Source organism: Octopus bimaculoides, chromosome Z (genome assembly GCF_046866305.1).
Source record: "Octopus bimaculoides isolate indiv1 chromosome Z, ASM4686630v1, whole genome shotgun sequence".
Taxonomy (NCBI): Eukaryota; Metazoa; Mollusca; class Cephalopoda; order Octopoda; family Octopodidae; genus Octopus; species Octopus bimaculoides.
In genome coordinates this window covers 31986904-32003177 of record NC_142944.1, presented here as the reverse complement: position 1 = coordinate 32003177, position 16274 = coordinate 31986904, and the positions used below count along the sequence as shown (strand labels likewise).

General features: G+C 34.0%; 1 protein-coding gene across 5 annotated transcripts in view; it reads left to right on the top strand.

The window, feature by feature from the left end:
• The first annotated feature begins 4382 nt into the window (after nucleotides 1-4382).
• The window catches only part of LOC106884196 (uncharacterized), a 142508-nt gene continuing 130616 nt past the window's right edge, over nucleotides 4383-16274 (top strand). For 3 of the 5 annotated variants that reach the window (XR_016244736.1, XM_089365103.1, XM_089365106.1), the window contains exon 1: nucleotides 5013-5231. The gene's annotated coding sequence lies outside the window, so the exon portion shown is untranslated. The other 2 variants (XM_089365104.1, XM_089365105.1) reach the window with 2 other exon arrangements.

Genomic DNA, 16274 nt, shown 5'->3' with positions numbered 1-16274 from the left:
TCAAGATGGATGAGAAAATCTCGAATTGACGAATGTTCTGGGAGATCCTCAATCACCAGAAGTGAGAAAAACATTACAGATGTGTATGAAACTGTGAAGGAAAATCATTGAATCCCCATCCAAGAGTTATCAGAGTATGTGCAAGTTATTTATGGTTCAGTTCAGTCCATTATCACTGAAGATCTGAGTATGAAACACATGTCTGCCAAGTTTGTACCAAAACTGCTTTCAGCTGACCAAAAACATACTTGGGTCTCCGTTGCGCAAGATCTCTTTGATTGTGTCAAGAACGATGAAAGCTTTTTGAAAACTTTGCATAAGCCTCTGAGCAGGTATCACCAAGCTTTTGGCAAAATTTGATGTAGATTATCTGCTCAGCTTTCTGTCATGATCAATGCAACAATAACATGCTACACACCTCCCTTCCAAGCACTGCTGTAAACAGCAGAAGTGAGCTAGAATGTTAAAACTTAGTGCACATGCACAACAGAGTTCAAGATCAATCTATGCCAAATGTATTATTTGTTCTTTTCTTATGGGCAGAATCAGCATAATGGAAGTTATTGTTTGTTTGGAAGTGAAAGGGGGAAGGTACAATTTGCATGAGTTTGCATGAAAGTGCTTTCTGTTCTTAAGAAGGCTCACAAACTATGTATTGTTTCATTGTATAAAAGGGGGTTAATATGATTTTGCCCAGAAATCATGTTTTGAAAATTTTTATTTCCCCCGATCCCCACTGCAATTTCTTAACTTGTAACTTTTGCGAATTTTTTTTTTTTTATCCATGTAGGAAAATACAGAAATTGCGAATCTGGGAAATATATTTTTATTTTAAAATTTAATTTTTCTCAAAGAAACACTCAATGCCCCTTCCAACACCTTGCCCACCATCCCCTACCAGCTTTCAGAAAGCTAAAACCTTCTAATGTTTCACTTTCATTGATGTTTCACACAGCAGACGTAAAAAATACTAGACCACCAGAAAACCCAACATGCTAGAAACAACAGGTAAACGACATTATTTCTGAAGAAACGTCCCCACTTTCCAAAAAGCTAAAAGTGAAACATTGGGAGTTTGTAGCTTCTTGAGTGTGGTGAGATGATGGGTGGATATTTGGGGAGGAGATTTTAATGTTTCTTAAAGAAAAAAAGAAATGAGAATTCTTAAAGATTCGTTTTTTTCTCTGTGGATTACCAAGAAAAAGATTTGGAAAAAGTTTTAAAAAATGAAGAAATTGGGGTGGGGAGGGAGAAAATTAAAATATTAAGAATGTGTTTTGGGGCAAAATCTTAATCTCCTGTATCAAAAACGTAGGTATCAGAATAAATTTAGGAAAAAAAATAAGGTTGAGGGTTGGGGTGCACAGATGTCACTTTGGACGTGCTAGAAACAACAGGTAAAGGACAGGATTTCTGGGGAAACTTCCTTCTAAGTTTATATCGAAGATCAGGTTTTGAAATATGTTCATCACAAACATGAATTACAGAATGGAAGAGGGTAATTTCAATTGGATTTGAGCTGTAATTTTGCACATGTATACAGCAAGAAATTACATAATTTGTACATAAGTTTTATCTAGGGTGTGTGTGTGTGTGTGTGTGTGTGTGTGTGTGTGTGTGTGTGTGTGTGTGCGTGTGTTTGTGTGTGTGCTTGCATGCCAAAGGAAGTTATTTTATGGCATTGTTTTGTTTGAAGTAACAAAGTTGTCAATTTGGTCATATGGGATCATATGATTGTTCGTTAATTTCCATAAAAACTTTTTCATTTCTTTGTGTTTTGAAGAGAGCAGAAATTGAATGAGAAGAGAAAGTGAAAAGGCGACATTTGCTTTGAAGTGAGAGTAGAAAGTGAAACAGAAGAAGGTGAAAGATGTATGTACATGTGTATGAAATGGATGTGTGTGTGCATGAGAGAGATAGAGAGAGAGACTGAGTGAATGTGTGTGTTTTCATGTATGTATTTTTTGCATGTATGTGTAAATGACACTCAGTCGAGCTCTCTCTCTCTCACACACACATGCATGCACACACACATTATCTTATACACATACATAACTACATATGCACATACATCCTTTTTCTATGTATGTGCATGAGAGCGAGGGGGAGGGAGAGAGTGAGAAAGAGTGAGTGACTGCATTTCCTCATAACATATAGAGAAATAGATATCTTTAATGAGTGACTAATTCGGAGAAGCATTACTTTCATTATTCACGCATCATCACTCTTGTAATGCAACGCTTTTTAATTTTGGTTCAAATTGAAAGTGTGAAACTATTTTCATTTTCTAATGAAACCTGGTCATTGTAGAGCAGTGTCTTTCAAATAACTATAGCTGGTTGTTGAGATAATGTAGAAAATATGTAAATGAAAATAAAGTTTATTTGGTAGCCAAAAGATTAGTGAATCTTTTGATACCCCAATTGTCAAAATTGGCAACTCAGTTTTCGAATGTATAAGGAACATTCATGTGTGCACACACAGACATTCAAACAGACACACACACACAAACTCTCTTTTATATATATAGATATATCACGATGTATCCGAGAGTTTCTGCAATATGTATTTTAAAACGAAAACTATGTATGTATTATGAGTGTAGGACGAAAGCCCCTCGAACAGAAGCCCCATAGTTAAAGTGAAAAAGTGGACAAAAGCTCCATGGTCATATTTTCCAATTATTTTTGTTTTTTTTCACCTTTTACTTGTCACAGTTATTAGACTATGGCCATGCTGGGGCACCATCTTGAAGAAATTTTAGTTGAATGTATCAACACTAGAATTTTTTTATTTTTACTTGTTGCAGTTATTAGACTGCAGCCATGCTGGGAGACCACACTGAAGAATTTTTAGTCCAATTAATGACCCCAGAATTCTTTTAAATGATTTTCAACCAGCGCATGAAATTAAGCTTAGAAGGTATCTCCACATGCTAGAAATAACAACAAAAATCTCTTGAAATTTTTTTATAACTCCCTTCGGTTTTTTTTATTTTCTGAAAATCTTTTTACTTGTTTCAGTCATTGGACTGCAGCCATGTTGGGGCACCAGCTTGAAGAATTTTTGTTCGCAGAAAAATCATCATTTTAAAATATATATTTAAAGTCTTTTGTTTTCTTCTCTCAGCTCTTACTGATTAATGAGAATAATTTGACCTTTTGAACTTTCTCCGGCCGTTGAAGGTCTAACAGAAGGCTAGTCATTCAAATGTACTTTTTATTGTTTGCCTAAATAGGGAAATGAGTGTTTCTCCATAAAAATGACAAATTCTGGTTTTTGTGAAGAAAAAAAACGTTAGAAATATGTGTAATATTTACTTTCATTTTATGTGTGCATATATAGGCTATTCAAATGTACTTATTTATCATTTTTGTTTCTACACATTTCTTGAAGTAAGCGTTTTTCCTTTTGTTAGAATTCAGACAATATGTACATTGAGTAGTAAAGAGTCTTCTGTTCTGTTATTCTATTACTGATGGTAAGGTTGATTTATTTTCATTTTCAAACTTCAAAATTATTCTAGAAACGAGGAAAATAATTGAAGCACACGGAAATTACCATTGTGAAGGACATAGATGTTTTGACACCGGTTTTTGATTGAATATATTTTTACTTAAAAATTGGAATCTTGGAAAATAATTTTTTTTTTACAACCACTATTTCCATTGTTGTTTACATGAAATTATTTTTAAAAAAAATTTGTAAAATTTAGATGTTATTTCTAGCATGCGGAGAGACCTTCTAGGCTTAACTTCATGTGCTCGTTGAAAATCACCTAAAAAAGATTCTGGAATCAATACATTCGACTAAAAATCCCTCAAAGCGGTGCTCCAGCATGGCTGCAGCCCAATGACTGAAACAAGTAAAACGATTTTTAGAAAATATAAAAAAAAAGGATAACCAAAAAAATATAACAAAAAAATTTCGAGAGATTTGGCAGTTATTTCTAGCATATCGAGAGACCTAGGTTTAACTTCATGCACTGGTTGAAAATCATCTTAAAAAATTCTGGGGTCAATACAATCGACAAAAAATTCCTCAAGATGGTGCCCCGACTGCAACAAGTAAAAAGAAAAGCAAAAATGAATTATATCACAGAAGTGGTTTTGATCAAGCTTAAAAAAAATTCTGGGTTCCATACAGCCATCTAAAAATTCTTCAAGGTGGTGCTTCAGCATGGCCGGCCGCAACAAGTAAAAAAAAAAAAATTCTGGGGTCGATACATTCAACTAAAAATTCTAAAAACGAAAAAAAATAACCGAAAAACATAACCGTAGGGATTTTGTCCTAGGGAGCTTTTGATTGGACCCCCTGTAGAATATATTTAAATATATTTTAAACTTATTTCTTCTTAGAAATATGAACGGCACCACAGTTTTGGGTGATAGTATAAAAGAAATTATTTAATTATTTAACCAGAGAACATAAATGAGTGATTTCGTAGCAATACAGTATTCTCAAATTAGAATCATTGAATCTCAACTTCAGTCATTTTTAACAGTTACGTCATTCATCCGTTTTACATCACTTTGAAACAAAAATGGCGCCTGCCAGTGAAAGAGCTTTTTGAATATTTTCACCGCTTTATATACATACAATACATTACTGATATATATTAACGTGTGTATATTTTATATTTTTATACATATTGTATGGCAACACTATTATACAGAGGACATTTTGAAATCGGTGAAAAATTATCAGCAAAGTTCTTCAACGTTTCTGTATACAACTTAACAGGGTTCAAATTACCTCATCCAGGATATGTTGTGTATAAATTAATAGACCCTTCCATTTCTCAAGTTATTAAAGAAAAAAAAGTTCTTTAATTTTTGTTTTAAATGTAGTGAAAGATACTATGTTTCAAAGAAAGATAACAAAAAACTAAACAAAAGATAAAAGAAAACTAAGAACCTTGCAATTTTTTATTGTTTTGTCATGTAAGAAGTTGACTTCAACACATATATTTGAGCCATTAACAGTATCTCCATCAATTTGAATCGGTAAGCGGGTATTTTCTCGTTATTGAGATGTTTCTTTTTCATCTTTAGAACAGAATCATTAGCTGGGGACGCCCAAGTTTTATATTTTCCATCTTGTTTTATTACGAAACTCAAAAGAGTTTCTTTCGACCAAGGCAACAGAAAATGTTACCACGATGCTAATCCCAGTCTCGCCTTTCATGTTATCTTCGTAGAAACGTTTCTGGATTCATTTACAGCATTTTTGTGAGTATCGGTAAACAAGTGAATATATGTTTTTATATATACATATGAAGTAACGTTTTCTGTTATAAAAATCAATATAATTTTATTCCATATTTTCCCCTTGTTTATTAACCTTCGTATATCATCCAACAACTTAAGGTCTTTTATTGTTGATACATCTCACAGGCAATGAAAATATTTTCATTTTTACCCTTCCGACAACACAGTGCAGCTTACGTAATAGAGTAAAGCGAAGAAATAAAACCATGATATAAAAATAATAAAAATCAATTAACTGTAATGAACGGTAAACAAAGAACCAGAAAGCAAAGTTGAGTTATTAAAACGGTTTAAGGTCAAATGTCAGATGAACCTTTGTTACGTCACTTCAACGGTGGAGGCGTTTTTTATTCGTATTTCACCGTTTCTATACGATAAACCGTTAACTCTTTTAAGTCTTCAAATTATATGATATTTGGATTCATCAGAGAAATACAACTGCAATATCGTGAACAACAACAATTAAATATACACTTTTTGAATTATTTTTTTAATGTGGTTTCATTTGAAAGACCAGAGAGATAAAAAAGGGAGAAAATATTTTGAGGTCTTTGCATATATTTCTTTACTAATTTATTCGGTAAGTTTATTCCAGTGTTTTATTCTTCGAGCGATTTCTAGAATCAGTCATTCATACGTTAGAAACTTCGGGATTTTTTTTTTAATATTAGTCTGCTGGTTAATTTGTCTTAAGTATTTTTGCACTGTCGCCTAGTCGAAAACAAGGTTTTTGGATTCGCATGCGCTACCTTCTTAACGATAACGTCTGTTAATTAATTCCTATGTCCGACTTTAATTGCAATTAGATTTCGTGCTGTGTAAAGTATGACGAATATGAATACAAATACTGTTTCAACACATGAAACCTACTACCTCTACCACTCCATTGTTTTATGTAATTACATAAAGCAGATTCATAAAAATGTTTGGCCCTCAACTGATAGCACTAAGCATAACATTTGTATAGAGATCACAATCCTCTTCTGTATGACTAACATTCCGTATTTATTAAAACAACTGTTCAAACTTCCTGTGAACTCCACTTGCGACCTGGTTTTGTTTCCCGGTTAGTGATATTTTATTTCGTGGCTCCGTCGCTAAAGCGACAGATGAGATTGCCTTGTTGCGTTCCTTTCCATTTTAATTTCATATGCCGCTGGGGGAACAATTTCACCTTTCATCCGACCTTCTAGCATGATAAAATAAATTAACTGTCAAAGAACAGGAGGCGATATTTAATATTCCTATAAAGTATCCTAGATGTGAATGGAATTATCTAAGAGAAGACTAAGACTAAATTATGTCCTTCGTCAGAATTTGTTGCATTGTGCTATCATTAGCAACAAGAATTTCCCGCTGAACCTAATACGTTATTTTCAGCGTAAAGATACCGTTTTTGTTTTTTGCCGTGGAGGTGGTGGTGGACTGTTTAAACCTTGACTGGTATTTTTATTTTTTTATCGAACCCCAAAAGACGAAAATATGTAAAGTCGTTCGCAACAAGACTTGTCTGCAGAACACAAAAGGATGTTATATGAATCACAGTTGCGTACTTAAGGCAGAAGGTTAGCAATTTTAAAGGGATAGGGTGGGGGTAGTCGATGCCATCGACTCTTGTATACCCTCATCTATTTCCAAACATGGTCATATTTCCCCCTGGCTAGTCATGTTTCTACAGAAGATTAGAAACGAACAACACCGCATGTATATTGGTGACGCTCATTTACGACCAAGACAAGGAGACGTACCCACCCATAGACATACATTTTGATATGTGTGTGTGATGAAGTTCTTTCAGTTTCTCTCTAGCAAATTCACTCACAAGGTTTTGGTCATCCTGGGGCTGTAGTAGAAAACTCAAAGTCTTCTTAGTTTTTTAATCAAGTCCCAATACTTTTCGGCTTTCCTTGTTTCTTACATTACTTCCATCATTTCTTACTTTACTGCCATTATATGGTTACAGCCAGCATCTTCTTGAGGTTGGAGAATTGTCAAAGCATGGAACCTGCATCAGTTAACTGCCAGAAGACTGTATCCTTCAAAAACTCCATGCTTCTCAAAATTTGTCAACACTATTCCTGACGTTTCTCTTTATGATTCTTTTACTATTTGCTTTTCTGTCTCTTTTTGTATTTCATTTTGTGTACTGTGCATGTACTTTTGACTTTCATCACTGTCTTTCTTTACTTGACTTACTGTTGCATTCTGTCTCTTCTTTTACTCCTTTCTGACAAATTGTTGTGCACTTGTGCACTGAATACAATAACTTCATTATTTTTATTAGATTTTCATAGGTGGTGAGTTGGAAGAATCATTAAAGTGTTGGATAAAATGCTGTGCAGTATCTCTTCTGGCTCTTTGTTTTCTGGTTTTAACTCCCTTTCAGGTCAGCTTTGCCTTTCATCCTTTAGGGGCTGATAAAAATAAAGTGCCAGTCAAGTATTGTGGGTAGGGGAGGGAAAACAAAGCCTTCCCCTTATAATTACTGGCCATGTACCTTAATAAGGAAGCATTATTAAATTTCCAAGGTTTCTCAACCTCTAGGCCCATTCAGTAGTGAATTTGGACATAATCTACTTTACTTGTTCTGTGTGCATGTATAATGGTTTTAGAATAGGTACACTACATCCCTACATGCTGTAAAAGGTATTCAAAAAAATCTGTGATGGGAAGGGCATACAGCTGTAAAACTGTCTCAAAAAATTTGCCCAACCCTTGTCAGTATAGAAACGTGGATGTTAAGTGCTGATTGTGATTACTTATACAATTGTATCTAATCTCTGGACCTTTGTTATATGGTCTGTCTATACAGGATTTTCATTAAATATATTGACATTAACATAACTATTGCATTGTTTTTTTTTCCATGTGGATGGTGCGCAATAGCTATGTAATCTCTGAATATTTCTGTTTTTCTTCACCAACCAATGTACAACCTTGTATCTCAATGATTCTCTCATAACTAATTTGGTAAGTACAGTGATGTCTCTGTTTTCCTAGGCTCTCTAATAAAACTGAAATGTGTCTAGAGTTGTTTCTTGTATTTTTACTGAAACACTTGAATAATAATAAGCAAGGTTTAATATCTTTTCTTTTGTCTTTCATAACTACATAGTTGTTCCTAGTTAACTTTCTATTTGTGTTCCCTGCATTAAATATGCTATGTTAGCACTAACTTAGCAATTATACTTCATGACTGCTTTCTGTTTTTTTCACTATGATGTAGTTAGTTATTAGAGAAATGCTGTGAGATCTTACAACCCTGCTATTGAATAGCATAACAAAATATAAAACAGTTCAGTTTTCCCTTTCTGATCATAACTGGTCTGTGTGTGTGGATTTTACAAGCATACACCATGCATTCTTACAACTCTACTTATATTTCCAATGGTCTGTTTCTCTATTACATGGTCAGTGTTTAAAGAGAAATACTATAGGATATTGCAATTCTATAACAAAATATATAACATACTTTGATTTTATTTTTATATTCATATCTGGTCTCTGTGCCTCTATTATATGGTCAGTTACTGAGAAATACCACAGGATCTAACATCTTTATTGTATAACATACTTCGATTTTTCAGAGTATGTTATACATAGTGGTGTGGGTGCTTTTTATGTGGCATTAGATAAAAAAAAAAAAAGGAATGATGAACAGAACATTATTATAATGAAAAATTATTATTATAATTCTTCATTGGGCTGAACAGGTATAAGTTGGTGGGGGCCAAATCCTAGCAATGCAGTAGATGGTGAATCACTGACCGGCATAGTTTGTCCATAGCATGGTTTGTTGTCAAAGCTCTGTGAGGTCATGCATTGTCGAGGTGAATTAGGATTATTTTCAGATTCTCGTTTGGTCTCTTTCTCCTAATGGCTCTCTAAGCTTTTTGATTGTCTCTCAGTAAGCTGCTAACTATTCATAGTACAGCCACACTCCAGAAAATAAAGAAGAATGATGTCTTTGTGATCCCCTAAAACAGTCACCATGAGTTTTTGTTCCAATTGCTCGCTCATGAGTTTCTTCAGCTTTGGAGGAGCAATGTGATGCCATTCTGTGGCCTGACCTGTCATCTCTAGATTGTAAAGATACACCTATGAGTCATCCCTATCACCAGACCAGAAGAAAGCAGCATTTTCATTAGCTTCAAATGCTTTCAGCTGATCAGAGTAGATTTCCACTCTTCACTCCTTCAAATTGGGTATCAGCTGCCAAGTTACTCACTTTGCACACTCTTTCTGATACCCAGAGTCTTCTGTTATTTTCTTTAATGCACTATCACTAGAATCCAGTTCTGTAGCAAACATGGATTGTGATTGTCTCTCTATCTATCTGAATCATTTCATCCATTTGCTGGCAATTCATGTGAACACAGTTGGTGTTCTTCCCATTGCAAGGTTTGTCTTCAATATTGGTTTCATCCTTCTATGCACATTGCTCTTGTCAATGGTGTCATCCTTGTAAACAGGGTATGTAGCCTTCTGTGGAAGTTAGACAGCCTGAACTCCTCTTTTGTCAAAAATTCTTATGATGGTGCATTGCTTGGAACCTATTATTTATTTACCTACAATGAAGAAGAATAGGAAGAAGAGTTACTCTACCAATGAATATAGTTTGAATGCCCTGTGTCAGTTAATTTAAATGTTATGCCCACTTTTGTATTATTTTCTGTACAATCCTTGCTTATTGTTAAATCCGAGATAGCATCTATCTACATTCGCATTGATTTGGGGAGTATACCATTTGCAAAGCTTTTTCAACATAAGTTTCTGTTGCTTGATATTCTTTTTTTCTTAAAGAAAAGTTTTCATGATTCAAGAGAGAGGTCAGTGTTGTTCTTTGGTCTTCCCAAAGTTTGACCAGTCAGAATTAATCTTTTTGAACTTGAAATGCTATCAGTTGACAACATCTGAGATTTTAAAATTAGCTGTTCATATTTACAACTCCACTATCATACAATATAACATGCTTTACCTTGGATACTTAACTCCTCATGAAGTCATAGGGACACTGTCATAAAATTTCAGCATGTCTTAGGCCCTTTTCTTGAACCTGGTGAAGCCTATCCCTTTCTAGATCTAGCAACATAGAGACAAATTTCCTTCAGAAAGGTGAGAGAAAGAAAGTCCTACACCTTCATTGAGAGAGCCTCTGCATGGTTGTTTGAGCTGCTGTAAATAGCAGACAACAATGGGCTGTTACTTTATGAACACTGTGAAGATGAAAGGCAAAGTTGACCTTGGTGTGATTTGAGCTTGAAGAGCAGTAAGCTGGAATGAATACATGAATACTGCAAAACATTGTATCTGATGTTGTAATGACCGTTCTAATTTATTACTTTAATTTATGGTAAATCATACTTCAAATTTTCTTTTATTATGATCCTATCAGTTTTCTGTGTCAGTTTTTATAGATAAATAACAATCATACAACTCTGTTATTATCTGGTATGACACTAGATATGGTCAGAGTTTGATCTCAATTACATAACAGTTTGTATATAGCAAATGGTTTCTAAATGTTTTTATTACCTTGTAATCCCATCTCCATATGCTAAAAGTACACAACACTTTTTCTTTTAAATTTAAAACCTTGTGATTCTTTTAACTTACTCTCAATGATACTTTAGGGTGTCCCAATACCCCGGTTGGACACCATTGGTATAGAGCAATTTTATAGGATCTTACTAGAAGTAATCTTATCATAAAAGGGAAGCTGAACTCCATCTATCTGTCTATAACAAAATCTGTGTAGAGAGAGGGAAGAAGGGGAGGAGAAATAGTTGTTGAGAGAGGAATACAGTGAGAGATAGTGTCACCTAAGGAACTGACAAGTTTTTATTAAGAAAGTGGGAATTTTAAGTGCAAATCTGTCAACACAGTGCAACACACTTAAAACAAAAGACTCTGTATGTATATGTATATATATATATATAGACACACACACGCATATATATATATATATATATATATATATATATATCATAAGGATGGCTTGTTAGCAATTTTTCAACTGAAAGGCAGAAATATATACTCACTAAAGCAACTAAGGGTGCTAGTCAGCACCAGTATTGCTAGAAATAAGAGTCAAAACAACTCATAACCCTGATAAGCAGTCTTAATGACTGACAAGGGAGGCAAGCTCCTTCATCACTGGTGCTGAGGGAGTTGTTTTGACTTTTATTTCTAGCAATACTGGTGCTGACTAGTGCCCTTCATCTTTTGTTTTACTGTAAATTTCAACTATATATATAATGCATATTAGTTAATTTTTTGTAGTTTGTGTGTCCCTGTATGTCTTTCAACGTATATACAATGCAACACAGGCTATGTAAAAGATTTTCACTTTGAAGAATTTATGGAGGTGTGTGCATTATTAACAAATAAATTTTATTTGCAGCATGGTGACTTGTACAATCTAGTTTTCAGCAACAACTTTTGGCTGGTAATGGTACTTAGTTTTCGTATACTTTGAATCCACATTTCCTACTAATCCTTTAGTGTATCTTTTACTTTATGATTCCCTAGCAGGAGATTCTAAGAGTATCAGTGAGATTAATTTGGTCACATATGCCTTTAACATAATGAATGTACTCATTCAAATAAAATTGTGGTGCTTTTTCATTTTTACCATACATTCCAAAATGAACGGAAAGAAAAATTAATTCATGACTTTCTGGTTAAGAAGCTTGCTTTGCAACCACATGGTTTCAAGTTCAGTCCCACAGTACAGCACCTTGGGCAAGTGTTTTTTGCTATAACTTTAGATTGACCAATACCTTGTGAGTGAATTTGGTAGAAGGAAACTGTTAAAGCCTGTTGTGTGTGTGTCTGTATACATGTATGTGTGTGTGTGCTCAAGTGTGTGTTTGTGTTTGTTTCTCCAGCAGTGCTTGACAACCAGTGTTGGTTTATTTATACCCCATAACTTAGTCATTTGGTAAAAGAGACCAACAGAATAAGTACTAAACTTTAAAAATAAGTATTGGGTTGATTTGTTTGACTAAACTCTGAGTGGTGCCCCAGTATGACCACAGTCCAATGACTGAAATGAGTAAAAAATAAAAAAGATGTACAATATTTCAGTTATTGCTTACAATTCCTGCAGTCTCTTTTCAATAAAGTATTACTTCAGTGCTTTTCATTTTGCTGCTGTTGTTGTTGGTGTTGGTGGTTAATAATACCTTACATTTCAATATCATTTTGTTTGCATTGGCCTTATTGACATGTCTCAATACACTACATGTAAATTGAAATTAAAATTTCTGGAGAATTCATTTGAAAATTATGGACAAGGACCATGCGATAGAATATTTGAAGTAAACTGATACGTTATTTCTATAAGATATTCTTTTTAGACCGTCTTTGCAATGACATTGCCTTTGTCTACCCTACCCATGGTTTCGCTCATTTCATGACTCCATGCAACGACTAGTGTGATGGTAATCTTGTACACTTTCCTCATTATATACCTGTAATTATCGAATATTTTCAATACTGACCATTAAACAATATTAATGGCATCAAATTCACTGCTCTTGGAGAGCTTGCAGAAGCCATAGGCTCTGTACCCTCTTTCAGACTCAGCAAGTAAAATAAATAGTCTGCTTATATTTTGGTCCTCTGTTTTTAACCTGGTATAAATAGTAACAAAGTCTTTCTCAAATCACACTTTGAATAAAGAAAAGACACTGAATAATGTAGTCTTATACATGTTCTTAATTTGTTTTCTTTGCATTTTTTTCTTAATTCACTGGGTCTGGAAGAAAGGCCAGTGCCCACTTTTTGCTAGTTGTCTGAGATTGGTAAAGTTGGTGTCATTAATGTTCCATTTAAACCATTGCAAGTCAACAGGAAAGACTTAATCAGGGAAGGAATTCCAGAGTGTTGATGTTCTTTGGAGAAAAGACTAGGTGTAGTGGTTATTGCAGGACCTAGTGAGGTTAGATGAGAGGAAGAGAGAAGGAATCATGAGTGAGTGTACAAAACCAGCTGATTCTGAGGAATAGACACCATTATTTTAGTTGTAAAAAAGGCAGGGAGGCTGGAGTAGAGTCACAGCTAAAAAGCCTGTGACCATATGTCTGCTTCATCAGGATTGACCAGCAGTTTAGCACTAACACTTCCATTACGCTATCCCCCTTTCCTTACTGTTCTACTTAAAATGGTTAATAATGACAGGGAATTTGGAAGGGATATCAATATATTCAATTTATTGAAGTTGTTACTCAAGAAATTCCAGGCTGACCAGATTAATTTTCAAGTTACTAATCTTTGGGACATTAATGAGTCTTATTACTTTTTGGCACATAGCATAAATATAAAAAAAGCTTTGTATATCTATGGCAAGTCAACTTGATGGAGCTCATCTTCATTTACCCAGGTTATATCCAACAGTGATAGGGTAATAATTCTGCTTACTGCAATGTTTTATTCATCACCTGTGTTACTGATTACTCTCAGGTGGGAGTTAAGTATCTTGATTACAGCAACAACTAGTGGTGGTTGTTTACAAGGTATGCACTGGCAGCCACATGACTGCTTTTCTTGTACCCTATCAACTTGGTTATCTATACTCTCTCTCTATCACAGTTGTAGTAATGTCAATGTGAATACCCGTCAGAGTGTAAGTATCTTGAGAGAAAAGCTGAACATTAGAAGCATCAGTTGTGGCGTGCAAGAGAGACGATTGCGCTGGTATGGACATGTGGTGAGAATGGAGGAGGATAGCTGCGTGAAAAAGTGCCACACCCTAACAGTTGAGGGAACCCGTGGAAGAGGTAGGCCCAGGAAGACCTGGGCTGAGGTGGTGAGGCAAGACCTTCGTACATTGGGCCTCACCGAGGCGATGACTACGGACCGAGACCTTTGGAAATGGGCTGTGCGTGAGAAGACCCGGCAAGCCAAGTAAGATCGTTGCCAGTGCCCCTGGACTGGTTCTTGTGCGGGTGGCACATGAGATGCACCATTTTGAGCGTGGCCGTTGCCAGTACCGCCTGACTGGCTCCTGTAGGATTTTCGAGCGAGATCGTTGCCAGTGCCCCTGGACTGGCTTGTGCGGGTGGCACATAAAAGACACCATTTCGAGCGTGGCCGTTTTCGTGCAGGTGACACGTAAAAGCACCCACTACACTCTCTGAGTGGTTGGCGTTAGGAAGGGCATCCAGCTGTAGAAACTCTGCCAAATCAGACTGGAGCCTGGTGTTGCCATCCGGTTTCACCAGTCCTCAGTCAAATCGTCCAACCCATGCTAGCATGGAAAGCGGACGTTAAACGATGATGATGATGATGATGATTCATATAAGTAAACTAAAAGTATAAATTAGCATGCACAGCTCCATCTATTTTTAACAGCAAGTTGTTTCAGCTCATATAACCACCACTGTCGGAGAAGCAAGGTAGTGAGTGAGCAACATGTGTAGTGTATGTCAGGAGTGTATATCAAGGGCGCTGACTCTAATACATTCACCCTATTTTTTGCACTAATACATATATACAACCACATATATATATAGAGTCATCAAAGAATCCATAAGTCAGTAAAAATATGCACTCGTATACTTGTCAGTAGACTAATTGAAGTGTACAGTATTATATATCTGAAACTGATTGGTAAGCTCATCTGTAATGGATATATAATACTGTACGCTTAGATTAATAAATGTATAATATGTATATGCAATATACTGTCTCATATGACATTATTTTACAAATTCCATGCACAATTACATTTTAATAATGTTCTGAGTAACACTCTTTTTTTTTTCTCTGCTCACCAATATATATTCAATATTTGCTACTAATGCACTTCTCTCCCACTCATGTATAATATATATATATAATATTAATGTGTGTGTATGTATATGATGTATGTGTGTGTGTGTGTATATATATATATATATATATATATATATATAGATAGTCCTCAGTCAAATCGTTCAACCCATGCTAGCATGGAAAGCGGAAGTTAAACGATGATGATGATGATATATATATCATCATCATCATTGTTTAACGTCCGCTTTCCATGCTAGCATGGGTTGGACGATTTGACTGAGGACTGGTGAAACCAGATGGCTACACCAGGCTCCAATCTGATTTGGCAGAGTTTCTACAGCTGGATGTCCTTCCTAATGCCAACCACTCAGTGTAGTGGGTGCTTTTACGTGCCACCGGCACGAAGGCCAGTCAGGCGGTACTGGCAACGGCCACGCTCAAAATGGTGTATTTTATGTGCCATCCGCACAGGAGCCAGTTCGGCGGCACTATATATATATATGTATAGTTTTAGAGAAAAGAACCAAGGTTCATGAACTCATCGATGAAAATCCACTGTGACATATAAAAAAATAATAAGTAAAAGCACAATAAATAAGTATAATATAATACAAAGTAAATATAAGATGATGATAATAATATGTGTGTGTATATATATATATATATATATATATATATATATATATATATATATATATATATATATATATATATATATATTTATATATATATATATATATATATTATATATATATATATATATATATTTATATATATATATATATATATTTATATATATATATATATATATATATATATATTTATATATATATATATATATATATATATATATATATATATATATATATATATATATATATATATATATATATTATATATATATATATATATATATATATATATATATATATATATATATATATATATATATATATATATATATATATATATATATTTATATATATATATATATATATATATTTATATATATATATATATATATATATTTATATATATATATATATATATATATATATTTATATATATATATATATATATATATTTATATATATATATATATATATATATTTATATATATATATATATATATATATATTTATATATATATATATATATATATATTATATATATATATATATATAATATATATATATATATATATATATATATATATATATATAT